This window comes from Diadema antillarum, unplaced genomic scaffold (assembly GCF_040938485.1).
Source record: "Diadema antillarum isolate AM-2024a unplaced genomic scaffold, OU_Dant_1.0 scf00000002, whole genome shotgun sequence".
In the NCBI taxonomy this organism is placed as follows: Eukaryota; Metazoa; Echinodermata; class Echinoidea; order Diadematoida; family Diadematidae; genus Diadema; species Diadema antillarum.
In genome coordinates this window covers 610,880-629,566 of record NW_027270891.1, presented here as the reverse complement: position 1 = coordinate 629,566, position 18,687 = coordinate 610,880, and the positions used below count along the sequence as shown (strand labels likewise).

At 37.8% G+C, this 18,687-nt stretch overlaps 1 protein-coding gene across 2 annotated transcripts in view; it reads left to right on the top strand.

Annotated features, from left to right (window-relative positions):
- Window positions 1-18,687, top strand: part of LOC139731838 (MORN repeat-containing protein 1-like) — a 53,337-nt gene that overhangs the window by 20,394 nt on the left and 14,256 nt on the right. The window lies entirely within an intron of this gene.

Below are 18,687 nucleotides of genomic sequence, written 5' to 3'. Positions count from 1 at the left end.
TTCTAATTACTGGTTGATAAACTCATCAGGAATAGCTGTACTTGTGACCTCAATGCTGGGGGGTGTTTCATCAACGCTTGTCAGTGCCGACAGTTGTCGGCGCTGACCAATTTCAGCAAAATCCTTTGTTTTGATTGGCTGAGATGCTCTGGTCACTGACTGTTACTATGGTGATTCAAGTTGTCAGCGCCGACAAACGTTGATGAAACACCCCCCTGAAGTCAGTTTATTGTCGCCTTTGGTTTAGATGTTTGGTCTAACTATGGACTGCTGCTGGTACAGAAATTGCCATCTACGTGTAGCATATCTTTATGCATTACAGCAACACCGTACAAAAATTGAATAAAATCTGCTATGTCATATTTACTGTAAGTTTTGGATTGAAAAATTATTTTGTTCCATTGAAACCACAAAACAAGTGTGCTGATAGCTGAGAGTGTTTTCTTCCATACACTGGCCAATCATAAATGACCAAAGCATGACTTGCGCAGGACTTCAGAATGCAGTTTCCCTGTTACCATTCCTTCCCCACCCCCACTCCCAATCTCGTACTCCGCCCTTCCCCACCATCCACTGATGAACAAGACTGATACTCACCTTCAACACCGCCCCCGCCCCGTATATCACCTAATGATCATAAATGTGTGATAAAAGGTAATATCACGATGAATGGGTCATGATTTGCATTGCAGTGAGATCTGGATGTGGGCCCATATGGTTTTCAGACAACTTGCACAAAGTGATGTATTATTACCAAGAATTAATCATTAACAGCAAACATTAACAAGGGACATGATTGTTCAGCCCCAATCCATGTGTGCTCATTTTTTATAATATACATCCAGAAAAGGATGGTAGTTTCTGAATTTATCCCAAATAAATTCATTTCATATGACATGCCTTGGCACTAGGGTGCATACGTACAGGTGGACGCAGTGAAGCGTGTAGGGGTGTGTGTGTGTGTGTGTGTGTGTGTGTGTTTGATGGATAGAATGTCAATACAAATCATATGATGAAAGCAAGCCCAAATCAATCCAGGCAATATATGACATCAGCATAATGGGCAGCTGGTCAAATATAAGACATTGGTATATTGACTGCTTGTGTTCACAGCCATAGGCAAGCAGCACAAATCTTAAAACTAATCAATTTGCTTAATTTCTTGTATGTTTGACTCCAACAATTGTATGTGTGACTTTACTTTATCCAATGCTTTCATACAAACCATGGCTCTCACCACGCGGTAAGCAATGCAAGCGTGGTTTGATGAGTTAGCCTCGTGCAGTCAGAAAGTTGGTCACATTTTTCCTAGTAGTTTGTAGGGAAAAGACTTGCACTGTTCTATTTCACTTTTCTTTTATTTGCTCTGCAGTATTTTTGTTTCTCTTCCTGTTTCATGCAGTAAATTGACCAACACGTTTGCTCATCTACACAGTCATGCCACACATCTAGTTTATTTTAAATCAAATTTTAATTACTGTAAGATCTTTTAACCACATAATTTAGATAAAATTCTAGTTTATATAGACTCTAACATTATTAACATAGCATACATGTATATGTATGTTTTCTACTTTGCTTTTCACATAGAACTGATGTACGTTTTATTTAGTTGAGTTATTGCAAGTTTAGCAAGATTTAGAGACTGTGTTTGCATTTGAGCATGAAAGAGCAGCAGAACAGAGAAGCTGAAACCAGTGTAAAGGTTAATATTATTTCTCAGAATGGAGAAATATTTCTGCAAGTTGTAACTTTAGTTTTCGTTAGTGAATCACTGTGCAATATTCCACTTTGCTGACAATATACGTAGATTTGTGTCGAGCACCATCATTCTGCTTTTAAGACATGAAAGTTGAACAATCCTGGTCCCTGCAACAGAGTACATCTTTAGTTGATAATTGTGTGAATTTGAGTGGCTGGAACATCTCTAGCATTCTAGAGTTTTTAGATTTCTGGAGTAAAATGACATTACTTCTAACCTGAATATTACTCTCATACATCTTGGAATTTAAACATGTCTGACCCAAATCCAGAGACTCCAACCCCAAGCACCTTCTGATCTGGAGATTCTCCCGCCCGAAACCCCTAACAAACGGGAGACTCCAAGTTGATGTGTGCGAAGTGCGAAGTTCCTAGGGTTTTAGATGTTCTCTGGTGCTATCTAAGGCTTATTTTTTCAACATACGATAGCAATAAGTAAGAAATCCTTTCCACCGGGAGACACAGAGCCAGGGCGGGAGAAATCAAATCTCAAACGGGAGAACGGGAGATTTTGCGAAAATGGGCTTTCGGCGGGACATCTCCCGTTGAAAACGGGAGGGTTGGAGTCTCTGCAAATCACTGACATGCAGCTAACGTAGGGAGAAAGAGACAGAGTAGAAATGGGGAAATACCTGTTTCATGTCTGTTTTAGTTGAAATAATGATCATTACCTAGCGTGAGAGTGATGTTTTGTACTCTGGTGCATAGAGGAAGAACCATCTACTCTGGAATTGCGATGGTACTAGTCTGATTGTGTGTCTGTGTATGTGTGTCTGTCTGAATGAAACAGCAACAAAGAAGTAACATGCAATGCTCAGTGTTATTATGTAACTTTGTGTTGCTAAGTGACTATTGCATGCAATCAGTGCTTCACAAACAGTAACCTGCACTAATCAAATGAGACTTAAAGTAGTAGCATGTGATAGAAATTGTACAATTTGTGATTTTATGTTCAAATGTATATTGTGTTTTGTCTATAAAGTCTAACTTGTTGTTATATGCTCGGAACACTAATTTTATTTGTGAGAAAGCATAACTCTGCAGACCCAGCCATGTCAGACAATGTTAACCTGCCTTGTTCAATCTTTTGTCATGTTTTCACCAAAGTCAGTGCTAACAAATATGTGGCTGCATGTTTCTGCACTCTGCAGTACGTATCTCCAATGCTCTAAGGTTTATTAGTGAGATTCCAGAAGAGGAAGGTAAATATTTCCAGAGATAGACATGAGCTCATCATGATATAAAACTTTTATTCTTCACATCCATATTCTCATATTCCCTTGAGGTAGAGTCAAGAGTGAAAACCAAGAGATAAATCTGTTACATATTCCTACAGTATCATTAGATATAATTTTCTAGATAAAAATTCACCTTGCTCTGTTTAGCCAAGTTTCATGCTTCATTCATCACCATGCAGTGATATTGGTACATCCTGAGGTCTTAGTTTGTAGTCAATTTGTTGTGTGGATTCAAAAGACTGGTAAGAAAGATTATCATACTTCTGCATTTTTCTGTTCTTGGGTGAATATTACCAGCTAGATACAGCATGGAAAGCCTGGACACATTGCATTCATTTGCTTCCTCATGCTCTCATCTCTTTGTGTGCACATGTAGTAGCTTTATATCCTCCAGACATTGTTATGCATACCATAGTTGATTGTTGGAAGTTCATAATATGCTCAGTGTGCATATATGTATATATATATACAGTTCCGCCTGCGATCAACATCACAGGATGAGCGCGCTCATATGCGCTCGATTACGCTCAGTGCGTGGCGATCACTTGCGCGCGCGCTCATCCTTGTTTACAAATTTGAACACGGCGTTTCATCGCATAGCCACAAATCGTAAGAGCGCCAGCTGTTGGCGTACTCGCGAGTAGTAGTACATTGTTCCCTTGTTCCGTACGTGTACGAACACGTGTATTCGTCCGTCCACTGTCATTCTATAATCTTGCGTTTCAGTACACGAATGCTTTTATTTGTGTGTGTGTGTGTCAAGCCTGGTGTGTGTGTGTGTGTGTGTGTGTGTGTGTGTGTGTGTGTTGCGTTCAATTGGCCCCTTCTTTTCCATTTTTCTTTCGGATTTGTATTTTACTTTTGCTAACTGATGGTGGCCAATTTACACCTCATATTATTTCTGTCACCAAAAAGGAAGGTCAAATCCTCTTCCTTTTCTCGCATTAAAGTCGGCGCGAGAGTACTCACTTGTTGTTTTAAAGTTCGTGTGACTTTTACCGCTGTTATTCTCAGTGTCTGTTAATTGTACTTTCTTCGTTCTTGCACTCGCAGTACGATTGCGAGCAGATGCACACACACAATTACGCTCTTTGCAAAATCGACAAGATAATCATAATACTAGTAATATTGACAAGAAAGCGTGTCAGAAATGCAACAATAATAGATTCGGTAGCAACATTTCGAACCATCGCTCTTACCATAACCATGCAGCGCTCGACACTAACGGTGGCTAAAAACGCACATCGGGCCACCAAAATTTTGGAAATGAAGATTTTCCCCCAGAATAGTCGGATGTTTGCCTTTACTTTTGGAAGTGAACAGCTGTAACAATCGGCTCCGTCAGAACCTAAAATAAATGTCAGATGTTTGCTTTTAATTTTGGAAATGAATAACGGTAATATTCGATTCCGGCCGTATGATAATAAAATAAAATTAATGTCGGATGTTTGCTTATACTTTTGAAATCGAATAATGATAAGATTCAACTCCGTACGGTGCTAAAATTAAAGTCAGATATTTGATTTTGCGTTCGGAAATGAATAAGGATAACATTCGGCTCCGGAAGATGCTGATATAAATGTCAATGTTTGCTTTGACGTTCGGAAATGATTAAAGATAATATTCAACTCCGTAAGATGATAAAATAAATGCCGGATGTTTGCTTTTACTTTCGAAAGTTAATAGCAATAACATTCGGCTTCGGAAGATGCCAAAATACATGTCAGATGATTGCTTTTACGTTCGGAAGTGAATAGCAGTAATATTCTGCTCCATACGATGTTAAAATAACTGTCAGATGTTTGCTTTAAAATTTCGAAATGAATAACGGTAACATTCAGCTGCTTTATGTTTGATATTTGCTTTGACGTTCGGAAATGAATAACAATAATATTCAAACTCCGTATGATGATAATGTCTGATGTTTGCTTTTATGGCCGAACGTAAATAGCAATAACATTCAGCCCCGTATGAATGTCGAATTTTTGTTTTGGGCATTCGGAAATAAATAACAAAAATATTCAACTCCGTACGATGATCAAATAAATGCCGGATGTTTGATGATATGTTCGAAAGTAAATAGCAATAACATAGCTCCGGAAGATGCTGAAAATGTCAAATGATCCCTTTGACGTTCCGAAATGATAACAATAATATTCAACTCCGTACGATGATTGAATAAACGTTGCATGTTTGCTTTTTTATGATAACAATAATATTCAACTCCGTACGATGATTGAATAAACGTTGGATGTTTGCTTTTACTTTCGAAAGTATAGCAATAACATTCGGCTTTGGAAGATTCCAAAATACTTGTCAGATGATTGTTTTTGCATTCGGAAGTGAATAGTAGTAATATTCTGCTCCATACGATGCTGAGATAACTGTCAGATGTTTGCTTTAAAATTTCGAAATGAATAACAGTAACAATCAGCTGCTTTAGATGGTAAAATCAATGTTTGATGTTTGTTTTGACGTTCGGAAATAACAATAATATTCAAACTCCGTATGATGATAAAATAGATTTATATCTGATGTTTGTTTTTATGGTCGAACGTAAATAGCAGTAACATTCAGCTTCGTATATTACTAATGTCGAATTTTTGTTTTTGACATTCGGAAATAAATAACAAAAATATTCAACTCCGTACGATGATCAAATAAATGCCGATGTTTCCTTCTACTTTCGAAAGTAAAGAGCAATATCGTTCAGCTCTGGAAGATGCTAAAATAAATTTTGAACGATCCCTTTGACGTTCGGAAATGAATAGCAATACTATTCAACTCCGTACGATAACAAAATAAATGTCTGATGTTGGCTTTTGATGATATATGTTCGAAAGTAAATAGCAATAACATTAGCTCCCAAAGATGCTATAACGAAATGTCGAGTGGGTCCGTTTGACGTTCGGAAATGAATAACGATAATATTTAACTCCGTACGATGAAATGCCGGATGTTTGCTTTTATGTTCGAAAGTATAAATAGTAATAACATTAAGCTTCGGAGGATGCTAAAATAAAATGAAATAAAATAAAATATGTCGAATGCCCCTTTGACGTTCGGAAATGAATAACTTCAACTCCGTATATACGATGATAAAGTGAATGCCGGATGTTTGCTTTTATGTATTAAAGTGAATAGCAATAACATTCGGCTCCGGAAGATGCTAAAATAAGATAAGATGTCGAATGATTCCTTTGACGTTCGGAAATGACTAACTATACTCCGTATGGAACGATGATAAAATAAATGCCGGATGTTTGCTTTTAGTAAATAGCGATATCACTCAGCTCAGTTATAGATGCTAAAATAAATAGAGGATGTTTGCTTTCACGTTCGGAAATGAATAACGGCAACATTCGGCTCCGTAAAGGTGCTAAAATAGTAGAAAATGTTGGATGATTGCTTTTACAATCAGAAATGAATAACGGTAACTTTCGGCTCTTTATACAATGCTAAAACAAAATTTAAATGCCGGATGTTTACCAATGTCTGCACAGTATGTTCCCATCAATTTCTCATTTCAAAGCAAGTTTTGATCGTAAGGCATCAACTTTTATAATAATCTATAAGCCTATTTGCTAAATCTTAGAACTCAGAATAAACGGTATACGATTGAACGGTTAGACGTGGGTACCTGTATCAATTCAGGATACTTATTTTCTACAGCGTATATATTATGTTAAGTATAGGACCGATTTAGTTTTTCTTATGTTTTCGTGATTTTTTTTTTTTTTTTCGGGCCACCAGATTTTACTTTCGGGCCGCCAAAAACTTAATCAATGATTTTGGTAACCCGATCGGGCTATATCCCAACCGATGATAGTCGGGCCTACATTTTCACTCTGACACTTGTTTTCAGATTTTAATTCTAAAGTTCTTGTATTTTTCACTGTGCAAAGTACGATAGCGAGCAGAAGCACGCAAATGCGCTCTCTGATTTCTCGACAAAATAATTAGGTTTAGAAGAAAGTACTAAGGTAATTGAACAAGAATCCGTTGCAACATTTTTAACAACAATCTGGGCTCCGTTTCATAAAACTTGTCATCAGTGACAAGTTGTCATAGATGTGACAAGCTACTGAAATCCTTGCATCTGATTGGCTGAGAGCAATTTTGTCATAGAAATGTGGCAGATGTCACTGATAACAAGTTTTATGAAGCGGACCCCTGATCATTATTGAATATTATACACCTTATTTTATGACACGTAATTCTTTTTTTAGATTTGACTTCTATATAGCGTTAACGTTTCTTTCACTGCTCATGTTCTGACTACCAGTAGGCTGTTTTACTAACCCAAAGGCCTATGTGTGTGTGTGTGTGTGTGTTTTTGTTTTGTTTTGTTTGTTTTGTTTTTGTTAATAGCACAGTACGGCAGCGAGAAGATGCGCGCAAGTGCGCTCTCTGCATTCAGTGGCCGACAAAATTATCAGGTTGAGAAGAGAGTATTAAAAATTAAAGAGAATCCGTAGCAACATTTTCAAAAATTGCTCTGACCATGATTGTACACCTTACACTATTTTTTGTGACACGTGTTTTCCGATTTACTTCAAGCGTTCATGTTTCTTTCACTGTTCATGTTATTTTGAATGTCTGTTTCACTTAGCCATGTTGTGTTCTTTTTTTTTCGCGCATTATACGGTAGCGAGAAGATGCGCGCATTTGCGCTCTCTGCATTTTTGACTTCCAGTAGATAATCAGCTTGAAAAGCAGACACAAAAAGCTATCAGAATAAAGCATAAAAAATGACCCACATTCTGTAGAAACATTTTGAGCTATCGTATTTACTATTACAATAGTATATTATTCTGTATGACAATTGTTTTTCATATTGCGATTTTGATGTAGCTTTCATTGGTCATGATGTTCTGCATGATGTTGTTTACTAACCCATATCGGTTCTCAGACGCGAAGCAATAAATACGATAGCGAGCAGATGGCGCGCGTTTGCGCTCTAGAGTCTGTATTCTCGACTAGGACTATCAGCTAGAGAAGGAGACGTTAAGCCTGTAACGATATTGAACAAGATTTCGTAGAAAAAAGGTATTTTAAACCATCGCTCTGACCATGTAATAGTGGTTTTTTTTTAAACTATTTGATTATGACACTCGAAGTCAGATTTTCATTTTAACGTTCGTGTTTATACTTTCATTGTCCATGGTGTTCTGAACATCCGATTCTGTTGTACTAACCGGATGTTGTTCCTTCATATTCCGAAGGATCGTTATTCCAAAAGTTAGTCAATCCGAAACACACAAAGTCCCTATGCCTAGAAATGAAAAAGGGTTCGTTAATCCGAATATTTGTGGCTTTATTCCATATGTTCGTTATTCCGAAGGTTCGTTAATCCGAAAATTAAATAGAGTCCATAACGAACCTTCGGAATAACGAGCCTTATTTTATTTTCGGATAAACAAAATTTCGAAATAACGAATCTTATTTCATTTTCAGATGAATGAACCTATACGGAATAGCAAACCTTATTTCATTATCGGATTAACGAACTTTCGGAAAAACGAACCTTCCGGAATAACGAACTGTAACCGTACTACACATTGTATACTATAGTGACCCATAACGGTTCTACGACAGCGAGCAGATGCACGCAATGGCGCTCTTTGCATTTCCGACAAAATAGTAAGATTGAGGAGAAGCTTTAAAGAAATCGAACAAGATTCCGTAGAAACAGTTTGAGCCATCACTCTTAATATATATAGCTTTATTATTTTGTATAACAGTCGTTTTCAGATTTTAATTTTATCGTTTGTGTAAATTTCACTGTTCATGGTATTCAGAATGTCATACTGCATCCGTTCTGACGTGCAGTGCAAACGCGATAGCGAGCTGATTCATCTGCATTCTCGACAAGATAATAATCAGGTATAGAAAAGAGAACATTAGGAAATTGAACAAGTATATTCCGTAGCAACTTTCTAAGCTATCGCTCTGACTATACCTGCATAATATGATAGTTGTTTTGACATTTTGATTTTAACGTTCGTGTAACTTTCACTGTTCATTGTGTTCTGAATATCTGTTGTGCTATATGCTAACCGATATCGGTTGGACGCGAAAGTACGATAGCGAGCAGATGAACGCAATTTGCGCTCTCTGCATTCTCGACAAAATGATTTGGTTAAGAAAGTACAGAAGTAATTTAACAAGAATCCCTTGCAACATTTTCAACAACGCTCTGATCATATAATTATCATGCACCTTGTTTTGTATGACACTTGATTCTTTTTAGATTTCACTCTTAGCGTTCACGTTTCTTTCACTGTTCATGTTGTTCTGACTCTGTTTTGCTATCCCATAATAGGCCAGTGTGTTTTTTTCCGCGCAGTAACGGTAGCGAGCAGATGCGCGCGTTTGCGCTCTCGCATGCATTTTGACTATACAATACTGATAATCAGCTTGAGAATACAGTAATAAGTTATCAGAAGAAAGCATTAAAGAAAATGAACAACATTCCGTAGAATTTTTTTCAGCCATCGCATTTACCATTGCAATAGTATATTACAATTGTATTTTATATGACAGTTGTTTTCATATTTTCATTTTAAAAATTCGTGTAAACTTTCACTGTTCATGATGTTCAGCGATGTTGTACTACTACCTAACCCATATCGGTTCTCAGACGCGAAGTACAGTACGATAGCGAGCAGATGGCGCGCGTTTGCGCTCTCTGTATATTCTCAACTATTATTGTAGATAATTAGCTAGAGAAGAAGGCATTAAGCCTAAAGATATTGAATAAGATTCCGCCGTAGAAACATATTATTTGAACCATCGCTCTGCCCATAATCTAGTAACAACCTGTCTTAGCGGCCACCTGTCGATAGTGGTCACCTACTTATAGCGGCCACTAAAAAAAAAAAAAAAAAAAATCCCCCGCACGAAATTGCTGCTATTATATATACTAGTATAGACCCACTTGGATTGGTATCCAACTCTATGAGTATAACGACCCCAAGGGCCTCTCTTATAAAGACTTGTGATAGAAATCAATCGCAAGTTTTTTGAGAGCTTCAATGCAAGTTGCGATTGATTTGGGGACTTGTGATTGATTTGAAGGCTTTATAAGACGGGGCCCAGGGTAGACCCTATTGCGGTCACCTATACACAACGCGGCCAGCGGCCACTCATTTTGCATCCCGTGGTGAATATAGGACGCGTATAGTGTATAATAGATAAATAAATAAATAAATAAATAAATAAAATAACTGAACCCTTAAATCAGACAGTAATACGTTGGCTTTTACGTTCATTGCGTGAATTCTACCGAGTTCTTATAGCTCAGTCACAATCACACAGCCATGATTGACAAAATTAATGCAACACTATAACCTTCGCCGTGAAATGCCGTCTTTATACCACTAACTTGACTATAACAGATTTAGGCTTTGGTATTAATATGAATAGATGCTATACACACAGGCAAAGACAGCTCCCAATAACATCGTAGAATTTGACTATAATGCCGACTATTTAAATAGGGACAATAATTGGGCACTTGTCTGGGTATTGCTTGTTGCTTACGTCGTCAGCTTCGCACAATACAATTATCAATAACCTCAAACTCATTCGTGAACCCCATTCATGTACACCGGTGGTACGAATCAGTGCAGTTCCTCCGGTCTGAAATGTTATAATTATCAAAAATACTGAAAAAGAACAGAAGTAGGCAAAAACTGTGACAACAACAACAAAACCCCCTCCGAAAAAAACATCAAAAGAAGTAATTTTGAAAAAAAAATCCCCATAAAATAATATAATAGCTGCACAAGCAAACTTATTTCTTGTTTGTTTGTTTTTTTATTTTAGAATAACGTGCGGTATCTTTCATACGATTCAAGTCCTGAAATTCAAAACGGCAGCCGACCTGTCGATATCGGTCACCTGCGTTGTATAGCGTATACTAACCCATGTGTTCTCAACTATTACGTTGAAAAAGGACATTAAGAAAATTTAACAAGATTCGTATAGCAACTTTCTGAACCATTGCTCTAGCCATACAATAGTACTTTTCTCCTTTTATCTTCTTTTTTTACTCTGCATATTCCTTTCACATTTTGATTTTACCGTTCTTGTAATTTTCACTGTTCATGGTGTTCTGTATATCTGTTGTATATTCATATTTGCATTGTATAACAATTCTTCTGTGATCCTATCATACGTTATCATTTTGAAAGAACTGGCCTCGAATATAGCCTGCACGCTATTGCCAGTTCTTTTTTGCTAAACTATATTTCAATTATCTATTGTTGTGACTTTGTTCACGGTTTGTTTGTTTGTTTGTTTGTTAGGTGAATAAATTTCATTTAATTTCATTTCGTATCGGTACTTATAGACGCGAAGTATACGATAGCGAGCAGAAGCACGCAATTACGCTCTCTGCATTCGCGACAAGATGATTTTGTTGAGAAGAAAATATGACTAATTTAACAAGAATCCGTAGCAACATTGTACACCTTAGGTTGTATGACACTTTTTAGCGTTCCCGTTTCTAGCACTGTTTGTGTTATTCTGACTGTTTCTGGTCTGTTTCACTAACCCAGTGTATTGTGATGCGCGCGCAATCAGTATACGATAGACTTAATCGTTTCGGAGGTGACAAGATTTTGGCAACACATAGGCAACCAAAGTACTCCGATGTTAACTATTTTATGACCATTGATTTGATTTTGTTTCCTCATGGCCATCAAATGCGAATTTCAGTTCTTTCAGTTTTTACCTGTCATTTTGTTTAGTTATTCATAACGGAGGGTTCATAGTTTTCTTTACATATTTGTACTAATCATAACCAGCGTTTTACAGTTCTATTGAGACAATACAGTTTGTGTTTCCCAGCTGAAGAAAGTATCATGCTTTTCTGTGAACTTGAGGGAAAAATTGCGTTTTCAAATGTTTTTGTTAAATAATTTTTCCATCAATTTCACAGAAGGTCCCGGACACAAATTGGTCTCAAATAACCTTATAAGGGACCGAAACTAGTAAGGGAATATAAGAAAGCAAATTATTTCCTTGAAATTATTATTTGAGTGTTTCCACAACTTCTGTGGTTACACATTGTGAAAAACACACCTCATCCAAAGTATACTGAGATAGAACTACAAATCTTGTTTAGTATACTGTTCCCTTACCAGTACTGGGGACTTCGTTCCTCTGTTTACTTTAGTTGTTATTGTTACATTACTACAATAATCTCAAATTATCCTACAATGTAACAAGGTTTCTTATTCCGAAGTGAATTAAGGTTCGTTATTCTGAAGGTTCGTAAACCCGAAAATGAAACAAAGCTCGTTATTCCCGGGAAGGTTCGTTGCGGACCCTACTGTATTTCATTTTCGGATCAACGAACCTTCGGAATAACGAACCCGACGTCCCTAAGGCTGCGTTCACATAGAAGTATTCGCTATTCGCTATTCGCTACAGTATTCGCTATTCGAGCACCGAGTACATCACCATCACCCGCACCGTCAACTCACCATCCCATGCAGTGAGGATTTCTTCCTCCTACATCCCACATCCCAGCAAATCTTATTAACAATTTCTAAACTGCATCAGAATGTCAGTCTGCATGCTTATTTTTGCTAAAGGGCAAATCCAGACCAAAATTGTCATTATTTCATAAACGAGAGACGGTATACGCTGCAAGAAAATCGAACAAGCTCGATTCCCACTTTGCTATACTATTCGCAGCTATTTGGTACTTTCGAATAGTGCCCTCTTAATATGTGAACCGGTGTGAGGAAATCCTATCGTTCGATTCAAGCTATTCGCGTGCCCTCGAAAACGAGCCCCGAATACCCGAATACTAGTAGTATACATTACTATAATTTAGGAGTCAAAATGTACTAGAAATGCTTATATGTGAACGCAGCCTAATAGGACCTTTAAAACTGGCGCTCTCCACTGCCTGCATCATTGCTTGCATGGTACGGTAACTCTACTACTACACATCGACCACCCTTTTTGAAACCGACCACTAGTTTTTGGCGCACAGCAGAACGCCTAGTGTGATTGAGGGTACCACCTATCGTCACCCTAAGGATCTGCAGCTTGTTTATTCCAAAAGTATAAAACAAATTCGCCTAATTTTTACCTCAAATATGCCATAAATACCGCAGTTTTGAATGTCGTGACCGTCACCTTGATTCTGAATCTCCGTAGTGAAATAACGCAATTTTAGTGCATGCGATGCATTTTCTTCGCGCGTCTAAGCTTGAAAGGGTACCTCACGATCGGCCCCCCTCTTTCCATAGGTAATACACGTGAATTTCACAGTCATATATGCGTCGTTACTGAGCGGATGTGTAATTGAAACGTGTTTAGTTTGGCTTGTAAGTTCGTTTTTATTGTTTTGTAGCTAGTGGCACTTAATGTAATGTCAATGCATTTTCTTAAAAGCTTCGTACAACACGGTGGTCAAAACAGCTAGCTAGCTCGGTTTGTGTGCATTGTCAATACAAAAATAGAGGTCGATCCAAAAAAAGGGAGCGATACCGCGGGGAGCTGATTGAAAAGAGGGTACAGTACTCGAGTTCGACGTCGGTATTTGTTTTTGCATTGAAACTACGAATTGGAAAGGGATCAACAGCATATGATAGTGCTGGATTTTGTCCATCACGTAGGTCAAGTTTTTACGTTAATTTCAGTGCTAAATATTCTTATCAGACAAATAACAATGAGACGGTAGATGAGTAGTAGGACCAACTCTACATTGCCACTTTTATGCGCATTAAACCCGAGACAACAACGAGGTGGGTGCACTGGTGGACAACGCAAAGGTTCCGTGTAGTATCTAGTATAGTACGTACACCGTACCAGTATACTAACTGTACTAGTAAGCGTCTTTATCGACAACAACAACGCACGTGTGTCAGACTTCCTCGAGGAGCTCTGCCTCACCCAAATCCCCTCGGTTTCTTTCACACAACAGGCATGCATGGTGGCACGTGTCCTTTCATTTCACACACACACACACACACACACACACACAGAGTCGAGCGGCGGGCGCTGGGCCGCCAAGACATCAGCAGGCGGCTAGGCTGTCTGTGCAAAGAACACGTGTGTGATACCAAATCGAAATCATTCTGTGTGAGTAGCAGCAAGGCGCGAGTAGTGTGTGTTGTGTGTGTGGCATGGAGCCGTGTATGTGAACTGCGAGCTAAGTAGTAGCTTCTTTTCTGGCCATATCCATGCGCCATACAACGGAGGAAGAAAAGAAGCGGGCCGGGTCGCGCAGACGCGCGGGCGGGCCGTCCGAACTTGAACTCGAACTGAACTCGTACAGTAGCTCGCCCAAGCAAGTTCATTCCTGGTACCATGTACCACTCTACTTGCTTACTTTGTACGTCAGGAAGTTTTACGCTTGTCAGTAATTGTGTCACAGCTCCAAACTGTACCAACTGCTTTATTACATTGTATTTGTCGAGATTTATGGTACAGTAGTTATGTAAGTAATTGTAACATAACAAAAACAATTAAAGTAAACAGAGGAACAAGTCCCCAGTACTGGTAAGGGAACATTTTACGAAACAAGATTTGTTGTTCTATCTCAGTATGATTTTGATGAGGTGCATTTTTCTTTTATTACAATGTGTAATCACAGAAATTGGTTAACAACACTCAAATTAATTTCAAGGAAATAATTTGCTTTCTTATATTCCCTTACTAGTTTCGGTCCCTTATAAGGTTATTTGAGACCAATTTGTGTCCGGGACCTTCTGTGAAATTGATGGAAAAATCATTTAACAAAAACACTTGAAAACGCAATTTTTCCCTCAAGTTCACAGAAAAGCATGATACTCTCTTCAGCTGGGAAACACAAACTGTATGGTCTCAATGGAACTGTAAAACGCGGTTATGATTAGTACAAAATAAAATGTAAAGAAAAGTATGAACCCTCCGTTATGAAGAACTATAAATGACAGGTAAAAACTGAAAGAACAAATTCGCTTCGAAAGCGAAAAGGAAAAGAACGCATGCCTATACTATAGTAAGTAAACAAACATTCAATATATTGAACAAGTACTGTGCAAGAAATATGAACACTGAAAGTAAACTCATATTGCAAAAACATATCTGGCACTTTCACCTCATCCTATATTTCTATATACGTCTATAAATCTTGATCAATGACATTTCATCTTTGACATTTTTACCTCTGATATTCTTACTTCTGACATTTTTACACTTCGTACTTGATACTTCGTGATTCATTTTCCTAGTCGTTTATCTCGAGTGATGAGGGTGATCGTGTTTGTAAGTGTAGTGATGCCTGATGATGATGAACAATGCTTGGAAAAGGCGGCTTGCTGTGAATACTGTGTATATACGTGCCCTTCGTTTTATTTCAGTTTTCCCTCTTTTACTCTTCTTTCCCCTGCCAAGAATGATGAAAAAGAAAATACATACACATCAAAACAGAAAGAATCACGTGTTAGCAACCTTCGTAATGTTAAAGGACAAGTCCACCTTCATAATAAACATGTGGATTGAGTGAATGCAGCAACACATCAGTGAGAGTTTGAGGAAAATTGGACAACCAGTTGAAAAGTCATAAATTTTCGAAGTTTCTGCTCAGTCACTGCTAGATAAGAAAACTACTACAACTCGTGATGTCACATGTACAACGATGTAAAGAAAACAAAGAAAATTCAAAATTTTAAAAATTCATAACTTGTGAACGGATTGTGCGATTTTCCCAATTTTTTTTTATTGATGTGTTCTAATAATATTGCTACATTCACTCATTCCACAATGTATACATGAAGGATAACTTGTCCTCATTACCAGCAAAAACATTAAGGGGAAAACATGAATAACAGCAAAAAAAAAAATATACAAGTGAAGAGATATAATGGTGTACACTCTATGACATGAGGTCTCTTTGTATCCAAGAAACTTGACACCCGGGGACAGTTTCATGAAAGTTGTCCGCAGCGCTGACAACTTGTCAGTCTCTGACAATCACCATGGTAACAGTCAGTGACAAGAGCTTCTCAGCCAATCAAAATCGAGGATTTTGCTGAACTTGATGAAACACCCCCGAGCTGCGCTCTTTGCGTGACACCCCCGCCCATCTCCACTCGTGGAAATTTCCACAGTTCATGAGCAAAGATAGTAGAAATCCACGTCTTTGGTTCTTAGCGTGCCAGACCCCGTTGCGTGCCAGACGAAAGAATGCGCGCACTGGAATAAACAGCGTGTAAATATCCTGGAAATATCGATCGAATAACTAGCTCGTGGGAATCATTGCAAAGGTATCAGGATTCATATGACCTTTCTTTTGGCGCATAAGAAACATCAAACAGTAGATTTTACTGTACTTGATCTGATAGTTTGTATGTTGTTCCCTGAACAATGAAAAGGGATTACTCGATTAGAAATGCAATCACAGAAATACATGAAAGGTCTCGTATATTATGGCCAGTGCTGGTCAAATTCACTAGTTATAATGATGCACCAAAAACCCGATTAGACAGCAAAATCATGACATTAGTAATTTCACGCTCATTAAATTTAAAAAAAAAAGACTTTTCAAACTTTTCGCTATCAACATTCGTGGATTTTTTTCTTGTTGTTGGTCCATGATTTTTTTTTTTGTTTTTTGTTTCCTCCTGAAAGAGCTAATGATTGTATCGAACGAAAACTGTTCACAATAACCAAGTCATTAAAGGGATCGTATAGATTTGGTTGGGGGCGAGATAATGAGAAACCTCTTATGAATATGAAAGAGCATGTAATTCCATGAGGAATTTAACGTTTATTTGATGAAAATTGGTTTTGAAATGGCTGAGATATCCAAAAGAGCAATTCTAATAACGTGTAGCACCCACACTTTATCGCGATCGCTTTGTTTTACTTTGTGTTTGGATGTTTCAGTCATTCCAAACCCGATTTTCATCAAATAAGCTTTGAATTCCTCTTACAATGGTATGTGCTCTGTATATTTCATGTTTTCTTGGTATCTCGTACAAAAAAAAAGCCCAATTATCACCTCTTCGAATACTTTAAAACTTTTGCATTGATTGTCCGATTTTCTTCAAACTTTCAATGATGTGTTCTACTAATGTTGCTGCTTTCACTCAATCCACATTGCTCTTGGGGTTTATCTTCCCTTTAACCATCCCTTTCTCCGCTCAGCTCTGCACTGGCGCATCCGACTCTAAAGGCGGGAGCACATGGCGCTTTCCTTCGTACTTCAGGTGACATCGGCACAGCCACACACAGTGTGGTTTAGCGATCGTCGTTACGGCAGCCTTTCCGATTCCAGTCAGGGAGAAGGAATTGGAATACTTGCTTGGAATATGATGTTTAAAATCCCATGAGATGAAAAAGCCTCAAAACAACGCATGACTATGTTTTATAGTATTGGAAAGAAAACACCCAATCCACTAAGATATTGTATTCGCTAAGACAAAAGCTCTCTTTAAAAGATGAGAAGATAAAAACATTCCCCCTCCCCTGCTAGGTAGTGGAAGTTTCCATAACCAGCCCAACAAGTTTTGGAGGTACATTCTGCATATTTATTGCGAGAATAAGTAATCAATCAACTATGCGATGAACACGGAGTATAGTTTTGATTCTTTATCGTGCTGGTGACTATGCAGCTCGGTACTTCGGCATGACGTCGTAATGTTATGTTTACAGCCAGTAGGCCTCATACATCGGCAAGTTTATTTCGAAATAATAAAAAAAGGAAGACTGAAAATACTAATTCTGATCGAAAAAATACGATTTTTTGGGTTGCTGAGTACTAATCTCTGCTTCCAAAGGTTGCCAGATATCTTTAATGCTTTCTCTAAACCTGATTATCTCGTCAGAAATACAGAGGACACAACTGCTTGCATCTGCTCGCTACTGCTCGTCTAAGATGGTATTGCGACAGAACAACGGTTCCTTATATCAGAATGATATTAAGAGTGAAAGAAACATGCACGAACGCTAAAAATATAAGCCAAAAACAAGTCTCATATACAAAATAACTGTTGGGTGCTGTTCGTTATTCCGAAGGTTCGCTATTCCGAAGGTTTTATATAGGGTCCGTAACGAACCTCCGGAACAAAGAGCTTTGTTTCATTTTCGGATTAACGAGCCTTCGTAATAACGAACCTAATTTCATTTTCGGATTAACGAACCTTCGGAATAACGAATCTTCGGAATAACGAACCTTCGGAATAACGAGCTGTAATTAATAACATATTAGTCTATATGGTCAGACCGATGTCTAATTTTTTTTTGCTCCGGAATCTTGTTCAATTTCTTATTTTGTGCCATGAAACTAAGTATCTCGTCGAAAATGCAGTGAACGCAATTGCGCGCAACTGCACGTTACACATATTCTGTGCGGAAAACAACACTTGGCTAAGTAAAATAGACATTCAGAATACCACGAACACTAAACGTAAAATCATGACACAATATTGTCATACAAAATAATGTACTATTTTTCTTTATAAGAGCGATGTATCAAAATGTTGCTACTGAATATTTTTCAATATCTTTAATGCTTATTATTCTTCTAATCCTGCCTCCTCGGGAATAGAGAGCGCAATTATTGCGTACATCTGCTCGCTATCTAATATATACTGCTCGTCTAAGAATACGTATATTAGAGAGAACAACGGTTCTTCAGAATAACATGAACAGTGAAAGAAACATCAATGTTAAAAGT